General features: G+C 40.4%; 3 protein-coding genes across 3 annotated transcripts in view; 1 reads left to right on the top strand and 2 right to left on the bottom strand.

The window, feature by feature from the left end:
* The window catches only part of LOC131402526 (centrosomal protein kizuna-like), a 283,064-nt gene extending 263,532 nt beyond the window's left edge, over positions 1-19,532 (bottom strand). Inside the window, 1 exon segment of the mRNA XM_058537229.1 lies at positions 19,470-19,532. The gene's annotated coding sequence lies outside the window, so the exon portion shown is untranslated.
* Positions 1-19,571, top strand: part of LOC131402530 (adhesion G protein-coupled receptor E4-like) — a 494,190-nt gene that overhangs the window by 270,616 nt on the left and 204,003 nt on the right. The gene's annotated exons all lie outside the window — the stretch shown is intronic.
* The window catches only part of LOC131402527 (centrosomal protein kizuna-like), a 32,512-nt gene that overhangs the window by 11,685 nt on the left and 1,256 nt on the right, over positions 1-19,571 (bottom strand). The window lies entirely within an intron of this gene.

The following is a 19,571-nucleotide window of genomic DNA, read 5'->3' as shown; positions in this document are numbered from 1 at the left end:
TAAGGAACTGATCAAGTCTAAGATCAAGGTGCTGGCTGGCTTGGTTCCTGGTGAGGGCCCACTTCCTAGCTTGCAGACGGCTGCCTTCTTGTTGTGTCCTCACAGGGCAGAGAGAGGAGGAGAGCTCTCTCAGGTCTCTTCTCATAAGGGCACTAATCCCATCACGAGGGCCTGACCCTCATAACCTCATCTAACCTTAATTACCCACTAAGGGCCCATCTCCAAATACCATCACATTGGGGGTTCAGGCTTCAACATATGAATTCTGCAGGGACACAACTCAGTCCATAAGAACACCGCTGCCACCATCTTGTTCCTGGCCTAAGGATGAGGTCAGCACTGAGGATGACAGAGCAGGGAAACGGAAAGGACCTGGGTCTTTGATGACAAAAGTGAAGGGCAGTATCAACCAATCCCAGGGCCTGCTTTACTCCCGGACTTCCAGAAATAAACAAAAATGTGTTTATTGTTTAAGGCAGTTCGAGACAGTGTTCCCGTTATTTGTAGCCTGGTATATCAAGATAATTAATAGGTAAATGTTCAACAAGGCCAGAAAGCCAAGTTTGAAAAAAGAACTCTGATGGATGGCTTTTCCATAATTCAAATTTACATTTCATTGAAAAGAATTTAAGGGAGGTATCTTAAAATGATGATCCTACCCCTGTCACTCTGCTCCCCTACCATGTCTCCTTTTTATAAATACCAGTAACAGCAGAATCTTTGCTCTTGGTGTGGCTGGGCCAGCACAAAGCAGGATCGAGGGGCTGTTCATGTGCTGGGTGTGGAGGGATAAGAACAAGACCCCTGTAGCCCCTGAATGTGTTCCCCTGGCCTGCAGTGGTGCTATACTCTGCCACATGAGCCACTCCTTCAGCTGGAGTGACCAACAGTTCCCTAGACATGGGCCATGCTGGTCTGTCTCCAGGCCTGTGCTCCAGCCATTCCTCTCTTAAAATCTGGAATGGCTAATCTCCTTTCATCAGCCAAACCAATCACCATGGCTATTCTGGTTTTCTATTGCTTGTAATAGCTAACCTGAATTTAGTGGTGTAAAACAACAATCGACAACTTTTTGTTATGCTCATGGCTTCTGCGGGTCAGGAATTTGGACAGGGCACAGGGCAGGTGGCTTGTCTCTGCTCTGCAACGTCAGGGACCTCAGTCTGAATATCACGGGGTGATGTGGAACACAGGTGACTGGAATTATCTGGAGGCTTCTACACTCACATCTGGAGCCTGGGCTGGACTAAATTCAGGCTCAGCTGGGCCTGCTGACTGCAACACTGACACACGGCCTCTCCCTGAGGCTTGTTTGTTGTTAGCCCCACTTTCTTGGAAACCTGGCCATATTCCAGTCTCTCCTACCTTATTTGAATCTTAAACAACCAAGACTTGACCCCTAGAGTCTCCTCTCCAACTTTTGAAACCATAGGTAAACTTGTTCCACTCAGAATAAACTACTTTTAGATCTCAAATTTGTATTGAAAGAGGTCTAATTTTTCTGCAGCCCTCGTGGAATGTGGCCTGCTGGTTCCCTCCCTAGCAGAGATGCAGGCCTGCTATATTCTCTCATCAGCCTCCCTAGTCTCTCTTTCCCCCTGCCCTCCCTTTCTCCCTCTCCCCAATCGCCTCCTCCCTCCCCTCCCTCTACATCTCTTATTTGGCTCCCGGAGTGCTGGAATAGGGCCTCTTAACACTTCATTGAGACATCTCCCCAAAAATGTTGTAACTCACTTAAACATCAAATGATAAGAGGGATTCTAGGAAAACAGTGGCAGCACAGCCTTTATTTTTAAAAATCTCCCTGAATTCCCTTATATAAATATAAAAAAATGATAGAACAACTAGGAGAGCAAACCAAAAATTCATGCATAATATCTATGACAAAATTATGTGACAAAATATGAGTGAGTGGAACAAACTACTGATAGCAACTAAACCCCCATTATATCTGCAATTGTACAGAAGGAAGTGGAGGGACAGCAAAAGTATGAATGACGTTCCTGAGAATGCAAGAACCTCCACATCGTCAAGCGGTACTCACTGGCAGGCTGAGGTGAGAAGGGCAGCCCATCTGCAAGGGGGCTGCAGGTCCATTTCAAGGGTTAGAACAGAGGGACTGCGGTAGGTGCAGGAGCAATCCGGGCCCTACCACTCCAGAACCTTACCAGTCTAAGTGCCGTTTCAGCAGAGCTCTGCACTGAGGAGAAGCTGCTGGGAGTGAACTCTAAATTGAACTTAACTGGGACAATAACGGCAGAGGAAGAATCTTTCCATTTCAAGTGGAGGAGGGGAAAAGAGCCAAGGGATCTAAGAAAGTAAGAGGCCACATACAAACATTCTGGGAGAACAACAGAAGAGGGAGCTCTGGAGCCATAAAACTAGGAAAGCCAGCCTGGCCCACCTGCCCCGCCTGAGTGCAGGAGAACTCCTCTCACCAGACATAGGCCCAGAAAAGATTCCAGGTCTCTTTATCAGTAAAGCGCAGGTAACGACACCTCCACTGCATAGGGCTGCGGCAGCAGATGAGATAATGTATGTAAAGCAGCTGGCACAGCATCGGGTACACAGTAAGCACTCAAAGATGATCGAAATTATTACCATTATTATAAACATTAGCATATCAAGTTTATATAACAACCTTAAGCCTAACTCTAACAAAAGATTAAAGATTTCAGTTAGGCCACAGTGAAGTGTGGTAAAACACCACTGTCCCACTCCAGAGGACATTTCCCAAGTTGTCCACCCCGGACTCAGCACCCTTCTCCGCAGAACAGTACTACCCAGTACATAATTGCTCAATTCTGCCTCTCGCCTTCCCTTTCCCCAGCTGCAGGCTGACCCTTTTCCAGCTGCTCACACATCCTTGCTTCAGAGAGCCTCTTACAGCTCCCTGGTCTACGATTTTCCTTTATGATCAATTTTCCGCCCTGATTATCTTGTTTCTGGAAGGTATCTCAGGTTTTAGGAAAACTTCTGATCACACCCAATTGGATGATGATTTCCTGGTTGAACTCGCAGACTTCTGGAGCCTCGCTGGTGACCTCATGTACTGATGCTAAGCACAAGCTCTACTTACGGTGCATCATACCCAACACTTCTCAGTGAAAAGGGCTAAATAAAACAAACTGTCCATTTTGTCAGGATTCTGATTCTTTGATGCTAGAAATTAAATTTATCAAATTGCTAAGAGTCAGAGTAGGAGAGACAGAAGCCAAGTTCATTTCTGACTTAAAAAAAAAAAAAGAGGTTGGCCATTCCCTTTATATGTCATGTATGTCCCTGCATCTTGACTTCCAGAACCACACTATCAGATTACCATTAACTATCAAATGCCAACATGTGCCAGTCACTGTACCAGGTGCTTTAGCTGAAAAAATCAATCTGATGAAGATAGTAAACTAGAACTTTGAAGTCAAATTTAATTAGTCAAAAGATGATACTGGTCAAAAGGAGATCCAAGACTATAATCACAAAAGGTCATGGCTCTGCCAGTCTTCCTGTGGTCTAGAGCAGGGAAAGAGAAAGAGAACATTCCAAACAAATCACTAAGTTCCTGATTTGTTTCTTGTGATCATCTCTAGTTAAAGAAAGGGAATTAGGGACAGGGCTAGCCTGACAGGAGAAATAAAAGGGAACAGGTTCATATTCTGGATAATTTTTCATAAATGTGTACAAAACATAATATTCTGAAATCGCATATTCTCCATGTCAGCAGACGGTTATGAGTTTGGAAGGCTTTCTAGTAACCACACATAATAAAATAAGAAAGTACTGTGTATAATTTAAAAGGACAAATTGTTAAAAGACTTGGGAGGGCTCATCACAAGGAAAGAAAGATGAAATGGAAGGGGAGAAAACTGTTCCACCAATAGATTTAAAAGGTAAAAGAAAAACTAAATTAGAAATGACTTTGTCAAAGCTATGCATTTCATAACTAAAACTGAAAGTGGCCAAACGATATCTGGTTTCCCCGGCCTTCAGAAAGGAAGCAGCAGCCAAGTGGAAGCGACTATGAGGGAGAAGGGAAGAAGAGACACCAGGTAGGCTTCAGGGTGCTGATACTATTTCTTGACTGGGTGGGGGTTACCAGCTGTGTTCACTCTGTGATAATTAATGGAGCAGTACACTCATGATTTGTTCACTAGTATGTAGGCTATACTTCAATAATAAAATTCATTTTAAAAAGAGCACATGACAAGGACTTCTGCTTCTTGTAAAGGCATCCTAGGTAATGCAGGCCAATCCTTGCACTAAGAACAAAAAAAAGTATAAAAAATATCTCTTTGATAGCTTAGAGAGATAAGGCAGTGATGAATTACAGGATCAAAACCTAGAAAAAAAGGAAATTCAGAGAGATAAGCCTAACATCTGGGGCAATTTTTCTTTGAAGGGCATGTGCCAATTCCAGAAAAGGCAGCTGAGAGTCTGAGAAGCTGAGTGGAGCTCCAGGCAATCCCACAGAGTGGGAGAATAAAAACTGAAGTCCAGGTCTACCAACGAAGGGGAACCTTAATAAATCACCCACACTTTGAACTGGAACTTCAAAGGGCTGCTTCCTGTGGATAACGGTGAAACTGAGTCTGGCCCTCAAAGGGACCAAGGCCTGGCTTCACACTGTCTCAATTCTTCAACCTGGATGAAAGGGACCCAGGATCACTTCTGCCCCAGGCACCTGCCAGAAGCAAATGCAAATCCTCTTTAGAGGAGGAAAACTTCCTTGTCCTCAAATCACTCCCAAAATGCTCCTACACAATATCCATTCAAAAATTGCCAGAGATTTGAGAAAAACAAGACAAGAGTGATTAAAAAGCGAGAGAAAGAAAAGAAAACAGAAGCAGACCCATGGGGAAGAAATGGAGATCCAGTCTCTAAGGTACTTATACTGTCTGGAAAGAAAGTAAAAATATTAATTAACAACAGATTTTGAAAGGTCAGAAACTTATAGATGAAACAAAAATTAGTAAATATATAGGTGATTAGAATCATGTAATTATTAAGCTCGAGCTAACGGAAACATACAGAACCCTACCCAATGAAGAGTGAATATACATGTTTTTGCATTATGGGCATTTATAAAAATTGGCCATTACTATGGCCAATCAACAAAGACCAAAGGACAGATGTTGTTCAGAACACATTCTCTGCCAACAATGTGATAAAATTGGAAATCTATAATGAAAAGAGAATCCTCTTTTCCCCTAATATGTTTAGAAACAACCAAAAATCATTTTACATAATACCTATGTCAAAGAAAAAGATATAATAATTATAAACATTTAGATACTTAAATTAAAATACTTAAAACTGAATGGGAGTGATAGCATTATTTGTCAAAACCAGTGGGGTGCAAGTCAAGCAGTACTTACATGGAAATTTAAAGCCTCAGAAGTATATGTTCTAAAATGGGAAAGATTGAAAATTAGGCATTCAACTCAGTTAGAAAAAAACCACATGGTAAAACCAAGCAAAGTAAAAAGGGAATAATAAAGATAATAACAGAAACAAACGAGATTTTTAAAAAGCAACAGACGGGATGAAATCTGATTATTTGGAGAAATTAATAAAATAGACAAATCTCACGCAGGATTGATTGATGAAAAAAGTTGGGCAGACATAAAATTATGAATGAAAAAGAAACATAATTATTGACACGGTAAAAATTCTAAAATATAGGGTCCAGCCCCGTGCCCTAGTGGTTAAGTTTGGCATGCTCTGCTTTGGCGGCCCAGGTTCAGTTCCCGGGCGTGGACCTACACCACTTGTCGGCAGCCATGCTGTGGTGGTGACCCACACCCAAAATACAGGAAGACTGGCAACAGATGTTAGCTCAGGGATGATCTTCCTCAGAAAAAAAAAAAAAGAAAAAAAGAAAAAAATTGTAAAATATAAAAGCTGCCCACAAATTTGAAAACTTAAAAAAGTATTAAGAAACTAGAAAATTTTTCTAGTACACTCTACATTTTCAAAATTGACTCAAGATGAATGAAAACATCAATATACGTATAAGCATTTAAGAAATGCAAAAAGCAGACAAAAATTGAGAGAATTTTCATCAGTGCACCTGTCTTGCAAGAAATGTTACAAGTCCCTCTGGTTTTAACCTCTGCGAGTGTTCTCGGTATCCCCGACTCCTGCCTTTGCTCTAGGGCACCCACCTCTTCTGACTGAGGCCAGAAGCCTATGGTGAGAAGGGTGGGAAAGGCTGGGGAACCAGGTTCAGGTCGGTCAATGGAGACTTCTTTTAACATCTCCCGTACAGACACTGAGTGACAGTTAATGCCTACTTCGCTGACCATCTGGTCTGAGGACTGCTGCCCTCTTGGAAGCCTGGTTCTGGACTTGTAAAAATTTAAACCAAAATAAAGATAAGGAAAGTCTTAGATTTTTCAGATCAAAGTAGGTGAGCTAACAGGAGAGGCACAGGCAAGACTGGGGCATGAAGTGCCAGGCAGAACAGGAAGGGGATACACTGACAGCCCCACCTGCTGGCACCAGGTTATCTTTTCAAAAGTGTAATGCACAACCTTACTTTGGGAACAAAAGCAATCATCTGTGGGGCAGCAAGAAAAAGCTCAGGGGGCCACTTGCTGAGGGGCAGAGGTCAGGTCCAGGAGAAACAAGAGACAGTGGTGAAGAAAAAAAGCAAGTGAAGCAGACACCTGAAGGCATCATCACATCTGAAGGAACACTGAATCCATAAACATGCTTCCAGCTCCGCTTAGAGTGACTTGCGGGTAAATTCTACAAGAAACACAGTTTTATGCAAGAATTTCAGATGCAAGAACCTCCTTCCCATATTTAACTTTGAAGAGGGGCTAAATTAAAATCACTAGAGGAGATTCACTTCATGTGATCACATTTTTATGACCCTGAGAAACCAAGGCTTTCATTTATTTAGTGTAAAAGGCAGCATTACGTTTTGCTGTCAGCCATACTCCAGGGGGGAAGGAACAAAGCAACTCTGCGAGTACTTTGCTCAGGCTTGAAGAAAGGCACACAGCACTTCCTCAGCTTATTTGAGGCTGGAAGGCACAAAAATCAATACGGACAGAGCAAAAGCTCAAATTGCCACCGCTTAGTTTTCTTTTCTTTTCCTAATTAAATAATCTCATTTGCTTCTGGAGCTTCCTTATTCAACCTAATGAAATATTATCTCTGATATTCCAGTTTTTTAGGCAGTAGAGAGTTACTGGGAACCAGCCCAGGGTATCAGTTAAGAATACAGACTCTGGACCCAGACGGCCGAGCTCAAAGTACACTGAGCCACTTTGTGACTTTGAACATAACTTCTCTGTGTCTCAGTTTTCTCCTTTGTAAAAGGGTAATGATGATAGGAATAAATGGATTATTATAAACAAAGCTCTTCAGAACAGTGCCTGGCACAGAGTGGGTGCTATTGAAGGGTATATCACCATTATGATTGTGATTTGCATGGTAGAGCACAGAAATTAAGAGCATGAATTCTGGCATCCGGCGGTCAGTTCGAACGCTAGCTGCACCTCTAAGGTTATTTAATCCTTCTAAACCTCACTTGAAATACTCCACTTGGCATCTGCAGCACAACTTCTTCTTGGTTCTCTTGATTCTTCCCTGCAGCTTCGCCTCAAACTCCTTTGCTGTTTCCTTCTCATTTTCCTGACCTTGAATGTGGAGCCAGGCCTTGGGCTGCTTTCCTATTCACACTCATTGCCTAATGTTCTTCTCAGGGTCCACGGCTTTAAAGTGCATTTATACTCTGATGATTCAGTAAAGTTGCAGGATACAAAATCAACATACAAAAATCAGTTGCATTTCTATATAACAATCCAAAGAAAACAATCCCATTTACAATAGTATCAAAAAGAATAAAATACTTAGGAATAAATTTAACCAAGGAGGCAAAAGACTTGTACATTAAAAACTACAAAACATAGCTGAAAGAAATTAAAGGAGAGACAGACAAATGGAAAGATATCTCATATTCATGGATTGGAAGATTTAATATTGTTAAAATGTTCACACTATCCAAAGTGAGCTACACATTCAATGCAATCCCTATCAAAATCCCAATGGCATTTTTCACAGAAATAGAAAAACCAATCCTAAAATTCATATGGAACCACAAAGGACTCTGAATAGCCAAAATAACATGGAGAAAATGAACAAAGCTGGAGGAGTCACATCTACTGATTGCAAAACATATTACAAAGCTACAATAATCAAAACAGTATGGTACTGGCATAAACACAGACACACAGACAAATGGAACAGAATAGAAACCCAGAAATAAATCCACATATATATAGTCAACTGATCTTTGACAAAGGCATCAAGGAGGCACAATGGGGAAAAGATAGTCTCTTCAACAAATGGTGCTGTTATTCACGTGCAAAAGAATAAAACTGGACCCTTATCTTACACTATACACAAAAATCAACTCAAAATAGACTTAAAAATCAACTTAAACGTAAGACCTGAAACTGTAAAACTCCTAGAAGAAAACATAGGGGAAAAGCTGCCTGACATTGGTCTTAGCAATGATTTCTTAAATATGACATCAAAAGCACAGGCAACAAAAGCAAAAATAGATAAGTGGGCCTACATCAAACTAGAAAATTTCTACACAGCAAAGGAAACAATCAACAGAGTGAAAAGGCAACCTACAGAATGGGAAAAATATCTGCAAACCATATATCTGATAAGAGGTTAACATCCAAAATACAAAAGGAACTCTAACAACTCAACTGCAAAAAACCAAATAACCTGATTAAAAAATGGAGAAAGGATTTGAATAGATATTTCTCAAAAGACGATATATAAATGGCCAACAGGTATATGAAAAGATGCTTAACATTACTTATCATCGGGGAAATGCAAATCAAAACCACAATGAGATATCACTTCATACTTGTTAGGATGGCCATTATTAAAAAAAAAAGGAAAGAAAAGAAAAGAACAAGTATTGTTGAGGATGTGGAAAAACTGGAACCCTGTGCACTATTAGTGGGAGTGTAAAATGTTGCAGCCGCTATGGAAAACAGCATGGAAGTTCCTCAAAAAATTAAAAATAGAACTACCATATGATCCAGCAATCTCACTCTGGGTATTTATCCAAAAGAACTGAAATCAGGATCTCAGAGACATAGCCGCACTCCCATGTTCACTGCAGCATTATTCACTGCAGCATTATAGCCAAGAGGGGGAAACAAACTAAATGTCATCGACAGATGAATGGATAAAGAAAATGTAGTATATACATGCAATGGAATATTATTTAGCCATAAAAAGAAGGAAATCCTGTCAGATGCTACAACATGGATGAACCTTGAGGACATCATGCTACACGAAATAAGTCAGTCACAGAAGGACAAACACTGGTTGGTTCCACTTATATGAGATATCTGAAGTAGTCAAATTCATAGAAGTAGAAAGTAGAATGGCGGTTGCCAGGGGCTGGGGGAAGAGGGAAATGAGGATTTACTGTTCAATGAGTATGACGTTTCAGTCGTTCAAGATGAAAAAGTTCTAGGGATATGGTATACAACAGTGTGCTTACAGTTAACAATATTGTACTGTACATGTAAAAATGTTAACTTTTCAATAAATGGTGCTGGAACGGGATATCCACATGAACAAAAATGAATCTAGACACAGATCTTATACCCTTCACAAAAATTAACTCAAAATGGATCACAGACCTAAATGTAAAATATAAAACTATAAAACTCCTAGAAGATAACATAGGAGAAAGTCTAGATGACTTTGGGTATGGTGATAACTTTTTATTTGTTTATTTATTTTTTATTTTTTTCTGAGGAAGATCAACCCTGAGCTAACATCCACGCTAATCCTCCTCTTTTTGCTGAGGACGACCGGCTCTGCGCTAACGTCTATTGCCAATCCTCCTCCTTTTTTTTTTTTTTTTTCCCCAAAGCCCCAGTAGATAGTTGTATGTTATAGTTGCACATCCTTCTAGTTGCTGTATGTGGGACGCAGCCTCAGCATGGCCAGAGAAGCAGTGCGTCAGTGCACGCCCGGGATCTGAACCCGGGCCGCCAGTAGCGGAGTGCGCGCACTTAACCGCTAAGCCACGGGCCCGGCCCTGGTGATGACTTTTTAGACACAACACTAAAGACATGATCCACGAACAAAATAACTAATAAGCTAGACTTCGTTAAAATTAAAAAACTTATGCTCTGCAAAAGATAACATCAAGAGAATGAGAAGACAAGCCACAGACTGGGAGAAAATATTTGCAAAAGACACATCTGATAAAGGACTTATATCCAAAATATACAAAGAGCTCTTTAAAACTCAACAATAAGAAAACGAATAACCCAATTAAAAAACGGGAAAAGATCTGAACAGACACCTCACCAAAGAAGATATACAGATGGTAAATAAGCATATGAAAAGATACTCAACATCATATGTCATTAGGGAACAGCAAATTAAAACAAGAAGATATCATTACATACCTATTAGAATGGCTAAAATCCAAAAAAACTGACAATAACAAATGCTAACAAGGATTATAGAAACAAGAACTCTCATTCATTGCTGATGGGAATGCAAAATGGTACAGCCACTTTGGGAGACAGTTTGGGAGCCTCTTATAAAACTAAACATAGTCTTACCAAACAATCCAGCAATTGCACTCTTCGGTATTTACCCAAATGAACTGAAAACTTACATCCACACAAAAACCTGCACATGGATGTCTACAGCAGCTTTATTCATAATTGCCAACAATGTGGAAGTCACAAAGATGTCCTCCAGTAGGTGAATGGATAAACTGCAGTACATCAAGACAACATAATATTATTCAGCACTAAAAAGAAATGATCTATCAAGCCGCAAAAAGACATGGAGGAACCTCAAAGGCATATTACTAAGTGAAAGAACCCAATCTGAAAAGGCTACATACTATACGATTTCAAGAATATGACATTCTGGAAAAGCCAAAACTATAAACTGTAAAAGGATCAGTAGTTAGCAGGGGGTGGGGGTGGGGGTATGAATAGGTAGAGCACACAGGATTTTTAGGGCAGTGAAAATACTCTTTATGATACTATAATGATGGATACATGTCATTATACATTGTTCAAACTCATAGAATGTACAATACCAAGGGTGAATTGTAATATAAATTGTGGACTTTGGGTGATTATGATGTGTCAATGCAGGTTCATCAGTTGTAACAAATGTACCACTCTGGTGTAGGATATTGATGATGGGGGAGGCTATGTATGTGTAGGGGCAGGTGGTATATAGGAAATCTCTGTACCTAATTCTTAATTTTATTGTGAACCTAAAACTGTTCCAAAAAATAAAGTCTTAAAAAATGTTAAGAGGATAGATCTCATGTTATGTATTATTTTATTTTATTTTATTTATTTATTTTTCCCCCCCTAAGCCCCAGTAGATAGTTGTATGTCATAGTTGCACATCCTTCTAGTTGCTGTACGTGGGACGCGGCCTCAGCATGGCCGGAGAAGCGGTGCGTCGGTGCGCGCCCGGGATCTGAACCTGGGCCGCCAGCAGCGGAGCGCGCGCACTTAACCGCTAAGCCACGGGGCCGGCCCTGTGTTTTTTTTTAAACACAAAAAATATATGTATATCCAGAATTTGACACTTCTCACTGCTGCCACCCTGGCCCAAGGCGCCACCACCTACTCCCTAGATTACTGTAATATTCTCTAAACAGGTCTCCTTGCTCCCACCCTGTCCCCTACAGTTCATTTTCCATTAAGCAGCCAGAGTGGTTCTTCACCTCCCTTGAAGCACAATCCAAAGTTCTTCCTACAGCCTACAAGACCCTTTGTGATGTGGCCCACTGATATTTCTCTCACTCCATCTCCTACCTTCCTCACTCACCTGTTGTGGTCCAGCTGCACTGGCTTCTTTGCTGTTCCTAGAAACACCACGTATGCTGCCACTAGAGGGCCTCTGTACTTGCTGTTCCTGCTGCATGGTATTCTCGTCCTCAAGATATATCCCACTCATCTCCAAGACACTGAAGGAGAGAAATGAAACATAAATTGATAAACAAACAAATATACCAGGGTGAAAATTAAGGTAACAAAGAATAAAGCAGGTTAAATAGACAGAGAAGGCATGGGTACAATTTAATGTGGCTTACTCTCACTCACTTTAGATCTCCTCTCAAATGTCAAATCACCACAGAGACTTTCCCTGAGTATCCTACACTAAATTGCATCTATGCATTCTCTATGCACTTAACCTGCTCGTTCTTTGTCATAATATTTTCACACAGATTGTTTATTGGTTTGTGTTTTCTTCCTCCCCTCCACACGCATGATCATAAATACCATAAGAGCAAGAGTAGTGCCTGGGACAGAGTAGGCACTCAGTAAATATTTAATGTTAAATGAACAAAGTCCTATACTAGCTATCTATAGACTCGTAACAAACTACCCCAAAGCTTTGTAGCTTAAAACAACAACCATTTTGGGGCCGGCCCCGTGGTGTAGTGGTTAAGTGTGCGCTCTCCGCTGCTGGCAGCCTGGGTTTGGATCCCGGGTGGGCACCACGCACCACTTGTCAGGCCATGCTGTGGCGGCATCCCATATAAAGTAGAGGAAGATGGGCATGCATGTTAGCTCAGGGCCAGTCTTCCTCAGCAAAAAGAGGAGGATTGGCATGGATGTTAGCTCAGGGCTGATCTTCCTTACACACACACACACACACACACACACAAAACAATAATAAAAAAAAAAAACACCACCATTTTATTCTATCTAATGACTTTGTGGATCAGAAAATCAGTCAGGGCTTGGCTGAGTGGATTCTTCTGTTTTAGGTATTATTGAGAGAGGTTATTCAGTGATATCAGCTGGTGGATGCACTTGGTAGAGGGTCCAAGAAGGCTTCGCCTACATGTCTGGTACTTTGGAGGGGATAGCTGCAAGGATGGGCACAGCTGGGACCACAGTCTAGAGCACCTACACATAATTTCTTTACCACAGCAGTCTCAGAATAGTCAGACTTCTTACATGGTGGTTCAGGGTTCCAAGAACACATGTTCCAGCAAAAAGAGTGGCAACTGCACGGCCTTTTATAACTCAACTTTGGAAGTCATAGAGGATCAATTCTACCATGCTCTATTTGGTTGAAGCAGTCATAAGCCCATCCATATTCAAGGGAAGGGGAGAGAGATCCCATCTTTTAATAAGAGGAGTGTTGAAGAATTTGCAGCCATATTTCAGATTGCTACAACCCCATACCTCACAGTACAGAGCTTTGGGCCTACTAGGTATTCAGGAAACTTTGGTTGACTCAAAATGGAATTACAAAATGGGATTTTCAACTAAGGTACTATAACTAGAAGAGAGAACAGTTTGGTTCTTTAATACAGGGGGTTATAAAAAATAATTAATTTTAAATGGTCTACATAATTTCAAAACCAAAAAACTAAACATCAAACTCAAAACAGACCATCTATGAGGGGCTCACCAATAGACTGGACATAGCTGAGGAAAGAATCAGTGAGCTTGAGGATATGTCAGTACAAATTTCCCAAACTGAAATGCAAAGAGAAGGAAGAATGAAAAAAAAATGGGACAGAACATCCAAGAATTGTAGGATAATTACAAAGGGTGTAACATACAAGTAATGGGAATACCAGAAGGAGGAGAAAGAGAGAAAGGAGCAGAAGGAATATTTGAAGTAATAATGGCTAAGAATTTTCCGAAGTTAACAACATATACCACCAAACTACAGATCCAGGAAGCTCAGAGAACACCAAGTAGGATAATTACCCAAAAAATCTACACCTAGGAATATCACAAAAATCCTTAAAGTATATGCACCTAACAACAGAGCATTGAAATACACAGGCAAAAAGTGATAGAACTGCAAGGAGAAATAGATAAAGCCACTATTATAGTTGAATATTTAGTCACCTCTGTCGGTGACTAACATATCCAGCAGGTAAAAAGCAGCAAGGATATAGCTAAACTGAATAGCACCATTAAATTGGATCTAATCGACATTTATAAGATACTTCATCCAACAACAGCAAAATACACATGGTCACATGGAACGTTTGCTAAGACAAACCACATTCTGGGCCATAAAACACACCTCAACAAAGTTACAAGAACAGAAGTCATAGAAAGTATGTTCTCAGACCACAACAGAATTAAACTGAGATCAATAACAGAAATATAGCTAGGAAATCTCAAAATATTTGGAGATTAAACAACACACTCCTAAACACATGGGTAAAAGAGGAAGTCTCAGAAGAAATTTAAAAATATTTTGAACTGAACGAAAATGAAAATACAACTTATCAAAATTTGTGGGATGCAGTGAAAGCAGTGCTTCCAGGGAAATTTATAGCACTGAATGCACACATTAGAAAAGAAGAAAGCTCTAAAAGTCAATAATCAAAGCTCCCACCTTAGGAAACTAGAAAAGAGAAGAGCAAATTAAATTCAAAGTGAGCAGAAGAAAAGAAGTAATAAAATTTAGAGCAGAAACCAATGAAATTGAAAATAGGCAAACAATAAAGAAAATCAAAAGACAAAAAGCTGGTTCTCTGGGGAAAAACCCAACAAAATGGATAAACCTCTAGCCAGGTTTATTAGTCTGCTCAGGTTGCCATAACAAAATATCACAAATTGGGTGATTTAGACAACAAAAATTTATTTTTTGCAATTCTAGAGGCAGGGAAGTCCAAGATCAAGGTGTCAGCTGATTTGGTTCCTAGTGAGACTTGCAGATGGCCACCTCTCACTGTGTCCTCACATGGCAGAGAAAGAAAGCTCTGGTGTCTCTTCCTCTTCTTTTAAGAGACCAGCCCTATTGGATAACGGCTTCACCCTTATGATCTCATTTAATCTTTATCATCTCCTCATAGGCAATCTCATTTAAAGCTCAGGGTCCTCTTCCAAGTTCACTGGTTGTTGGCAGAATTCAGGTCCTCGTGGCTATAGGACTGAGGCCCTCAGCTCCCACAGGGCACATACCATCGTCTGCCACATGGCCTTCATCATAAGATGGCAAGTTTGCTTCTTCAGGTGAACAGGAGAGTATCTCAGCTGCTTTGAATCTGATTTCAGTAAGTGCCCAGTCCCTTTTAAAGGTTGATCTGTTTAGGTCTGGCCCACCCCGAACAATTCCTTTTTGATTACCTCAAAGTCAACTGATTTGGGGACTTTCATTATGTTTGCAAAATTCTTTACCTCTGTCACGTAACATAGCCTAATCACAGAAAGGAAATCCTTCAAACTCACAGTCCTGCCCACACGCAAAGTGAGGGGATTATACAGAGTGTACATCAGGGGGCAGGAACCTCAGGGGCCATCTCAGAATTCTGCCCACCAGTGTATACAATTAATCCTGATGAAACTAATGATGTCAGATTAATTCTCCTAAATCAAGTTACTCACCATACCACTCTTCTCTTAAAATAACCTTCAATAGTTCTGGAAAACACAGAGAAGGAACTTTAAATTCTTTACCCTGATATTCAAGGTCTTTCTCAAACATGACCCAGGCAACATTTTAAACCTTTACTCCAACAAGCCCTGCTCAATGAGCCCTTAGTCACACGCTTTGCTCTGCCCTCCCACGCCCTTTGTGTTCTCTGTATCTGCATTCCTTCTTGCACTCTTCCTCCAGACCTCATTCACTCCTTTCCCTCCTCCTTCTTATTCAAGCCTTTACAGCCTTCAAGATGCTGCATCAACACCCCGGGATAAAACCTTTCCTGACCCTTTTGACTCACACTGAGGTTATCTTCATTTGAATTTGTCCTCAAGTACTGTGGTGGATTGCAAAAAGCAACCGTAATCTTCCCATTCCTGTGTGCAATCATTTGCAATGTGACTTTGCCACTCATCCCATCAAGAGGTGGATTATATTTTTTCACCTCTTGACTCTAGGCTGGGTCCTGTGACTTTCTTTAGCCAATGGGACATGAGCAAACCTGACACAAGCAGACACTTTAAAGCATTTGTGCACTGGGGCTTGCCCTCTTGCTGTGCTGGGAACCCTGCTACCACCACCAGGTGACTGAGGTTGGACTACTCTACTGGACGATAAGGGACACCTGGCCAAATAATTCTTGTAGCCCCAAATGACACTGGGCCAACCACCTGGCACCTGAAAAATAATAAATGTCTGGTGTTTTAGGTCATGAAGCTTTGTACCAATGTTTGCAGCAAACTACTCTTTAACAATGAGATTCAAGGTCCTCCTTTTTAACAACATTGCTTTTACTCAGCTTCATTCTAATATGCTTCCTTGTGAGAAATGTGAATTATAGCTTGCAATGAAGGAACTGTGCAGGAAGCACAAGCTGGTCTTCAATTATCTGGAAATATCCATGGGGGTGGGTCATGAACCTTCTCAAAGATGCTTGGCTTTTAAACAGAGAAGCAATCCATATGTCCATCAACAGATGAATGGATAAACAAAATGTGGTATATCCATACACTGGAATATTATTTAGCCTAAAAAGGAATGAAGTTCTGATACCTGCTACAACATGGATGAATCTTGAAAATGTTATGTGAATTGAAATAGACCAAAAGGACAAATATATAAGGGGGACAAAAAAGTTTTGGAAATAGGTAGTGGTGATGGTTGTACAATATCATGAACATAATTAACGTCACTAAATTGTACACTTAAAAATGGAAAATTTTATGTTATATACATTTTAACACAGCATTTAAATATTAATAATATAATATGCCAAAAACTCTTGAATTATACACTTTAAATGGGTGGATTGTATGGTACGTGAATTATATCTCAATAAAGCTGTTAAAAAGTTTTTTTAAATAAAACAAACAAAAAACAAGAGAAAACACCACCAAAAGTCACCCTTGATTTCACTTTTCTCCTCAGATGGAAACTACGCTGCATACTGCACATCTATTTTCCCTTCACTGCCAGGAAGCTTAAGACCAAGTTTTATGTTCAAGGTCAGCAACTCAGCTGGCACATAGATGTGCTCAAACATAGTATCTATCATCATTCTCATCAAATCAGAGGTTCCGCTTTCCTGTTCAGATCCTTCTATGTGTCTTCCTTTGTCCCATCTCTCGATCTTTGTTAACTAAAATTCATTCAAGTGACTTTTCTCCAGGCCCCCAACAGACCCTAAAGTAAACTGAGATAATGAACCTTTGAGGTCATAGTATTAGCTCTGTAAATATGACACTATAGTCTCAGATGAATAATTAACCCTCAGAGCAAGGAGAAGAGCTCATGCTAAAGAGGAAATAAGAGAACGCAGCGCCTCAAAAGCGGTGAGGATGTCAGCAGTTTAACCAGGATCATTTAAACCACCTTCAACCTATTCCTGGGTAGTACTTTTTTTTTTGTTTTGTTTATTTATTTATTTATTTTTTCCCCCAAAGCCCCAGTAGATAGCTGTATGTCATAGATGCAAATCCTTCTAGTTGCTGTATGTGGGACACGGCCTCAGCATGGCCCGAGAAGCGGTGCGTCAGTGTGCGCCTGGGATCCGAACCTGGGCCGCCAGCAGCGGAGTGCGCGCACTTAACCGCTAAGCCACAGGGCCGGCCCCTGGGTAGTACTTTTACCACAGAAAAATCAATGGGCTCAAATTTGGTAACAGACAGAAAACAACCATTGCTGACTGACCTTTCATCCTGGGACCATTCCATTAGGACAAACTATTCAAAAATTCCCCAAATGCCCATATTTTCTAACAAATTTTGGAAAACTATATCCCAAAATTCTGAGGAACTTGGCTTTAAGATCATAGGAAAAAGTCAGTCATATAGGAGAAGGAGAGAGAGAACATTCTTAATTCTATACACATACCCAACTTTTTTCATCTCAGAAAAAGCCTGAGTCCTGGGTAAGTACGCTAGTCCCCCAGTTAATCCACCAAACTACTTACTTGTCCAATGAATTGCTATAAAAAGAAGCCTACAAATACGAAACCCAAAACAGATACATTCTATCTCTAGTAATAAAGTTTCTGATGATGTAGTATATAATACCTGTACCTCTTTGACGAGAGAAGTATTCTTACTAGAAAAATCCAATGGGGGGCCAGCCCGGGGGCACAAGCGGTTAAGTGCATGCGCTCCGCTGCGGCGGCCCGGGGTTCGCTGGTTTGGATCCCGGGCGCGCACTGACGCACCACTTGTCAAGCCATGCTGTGGCGGCGTCCCATATAAAGTGGAGGAAGATGGCCATGGATGTTAGCCCAGGGCTAGTCTTCCTCAGCAAAAAGAGGAGGATTGGCAGATGTTACCTCAGGGCCGATCTTCCTCACACACACACAAAAAAATCCATTTGGCTTGCCACTCTAATAAATCAAATTTCCCAATGACAGGAACCATGTTGGTTCTTCCATCCACAGTACAAGTACTTTGTACTTGGATGTGCTATTAATAAATATTTCTTGAACATCACTTTAAAGTCAATCAGACTATAAATTAAAATTTTCACCATAAGTAGATAATGAATGGTAAGAGGCAATACATTAAAGGTGCAACGCTGCTCTAAAAGAGAACATATCCCCTCATATACAAGGATGCCCACTTGGCTTTTCACTGTTGCTGGGACTGTTGGAAAGAAAGAGTGATGGCATCACAGTGTAACAGAAAATTCTAGTGGTGGCATGTGGGTTGGGGAGGCAGGCTGTATGGAAGGTCTGCCCCAACGGCCTCCGTGTCATTCCTATGCCCCTAGCCTTGATTTCCTCATTTTTAAAAGGTGAGATCTACCTTAGTTTGTTACGTAGGTTCCTTCCACTCCTAAAAGAGATTTGATGCTATTAGAGTTATTTTTCATTGCAGAATTGGTTTTCAACAGTTTCCATGTTTTCTACACAATTCCACCTAGTACCTCCAATCAATAATAAAAAATTATACATGAGCTTTCATGAGTTGGATATTATAATAAGTGCTCAAAATGTATAACACTGATGTTGTTCCTATTTAACATTAAAGATTCCAGTGTCCTCATATTTACATTCAGAAAAGGAAAGCTGGCTTAGATATACACTTAGAAGAACTTATTAACTCATATTTAATCGTATGACAAAAATGACACCATGACAAGGGATATTAGGATTAAGCAAATTAATTAGATACAAAGTTCCTAGCCTCTAAAGCTGAATTCCTAGTAAGTTTAACCGTTTGTCACCTTCTGTGTTACCACAACTTCAAAATGATTTGTTTTCTTAAAAGGCTGGAGGGTAGGGGTGGGGGGAATGACTTATGAATTAACCAGGGATTGTTTGGATATAATTATAAACTGCAAATCACCATGATTTCAATGATATTCAGACTTTTAAAGCTATTTTATAAAAAAAGAAAAGAAAGCAAATTAGACCTTTGCTAAGAGATTATTTATGAGTAAGGAACTTATACATTCATGACTGAGTGTTCGACAATACATTCCCAGTGGAATGATCTCTAAAAACGTCTATAATTAAAAACAGAATAGTAAAAAAAAATTCAATGGCTTACTCTCTTGTTGGTGAGTTAGTGGAGGATTCCTTTTTTGAATCAGGAGAGCTTAGAGTTTGCAAAATACAATTATGTTTTTCGGTGGATAGGGCACCTCTTTCT

The sequence above is a fragment of the Diceros bicornis genome, unplaced genomic scaffold, assembly GCF_020826845.1.
Source record: "Diceros bicornis minor isolate mBicDic1 unplaced genomic scaffold, mDicBic1.mat.cur scaffold_124_ctg1, whole genome shotgun sequence".
Classification (NCBI taxonomy): Eukaryota; Metazoa; Chordata; class Mammalia; order Perissodactyla; family Rhinocerotidae; genus Diceros; species Diceros bicornis.
The sequence above is the reverse complement of the archived record's forward strand: the minus strand, read 5'-3'. Positions and strand labels throughout refer to the sequence as shown.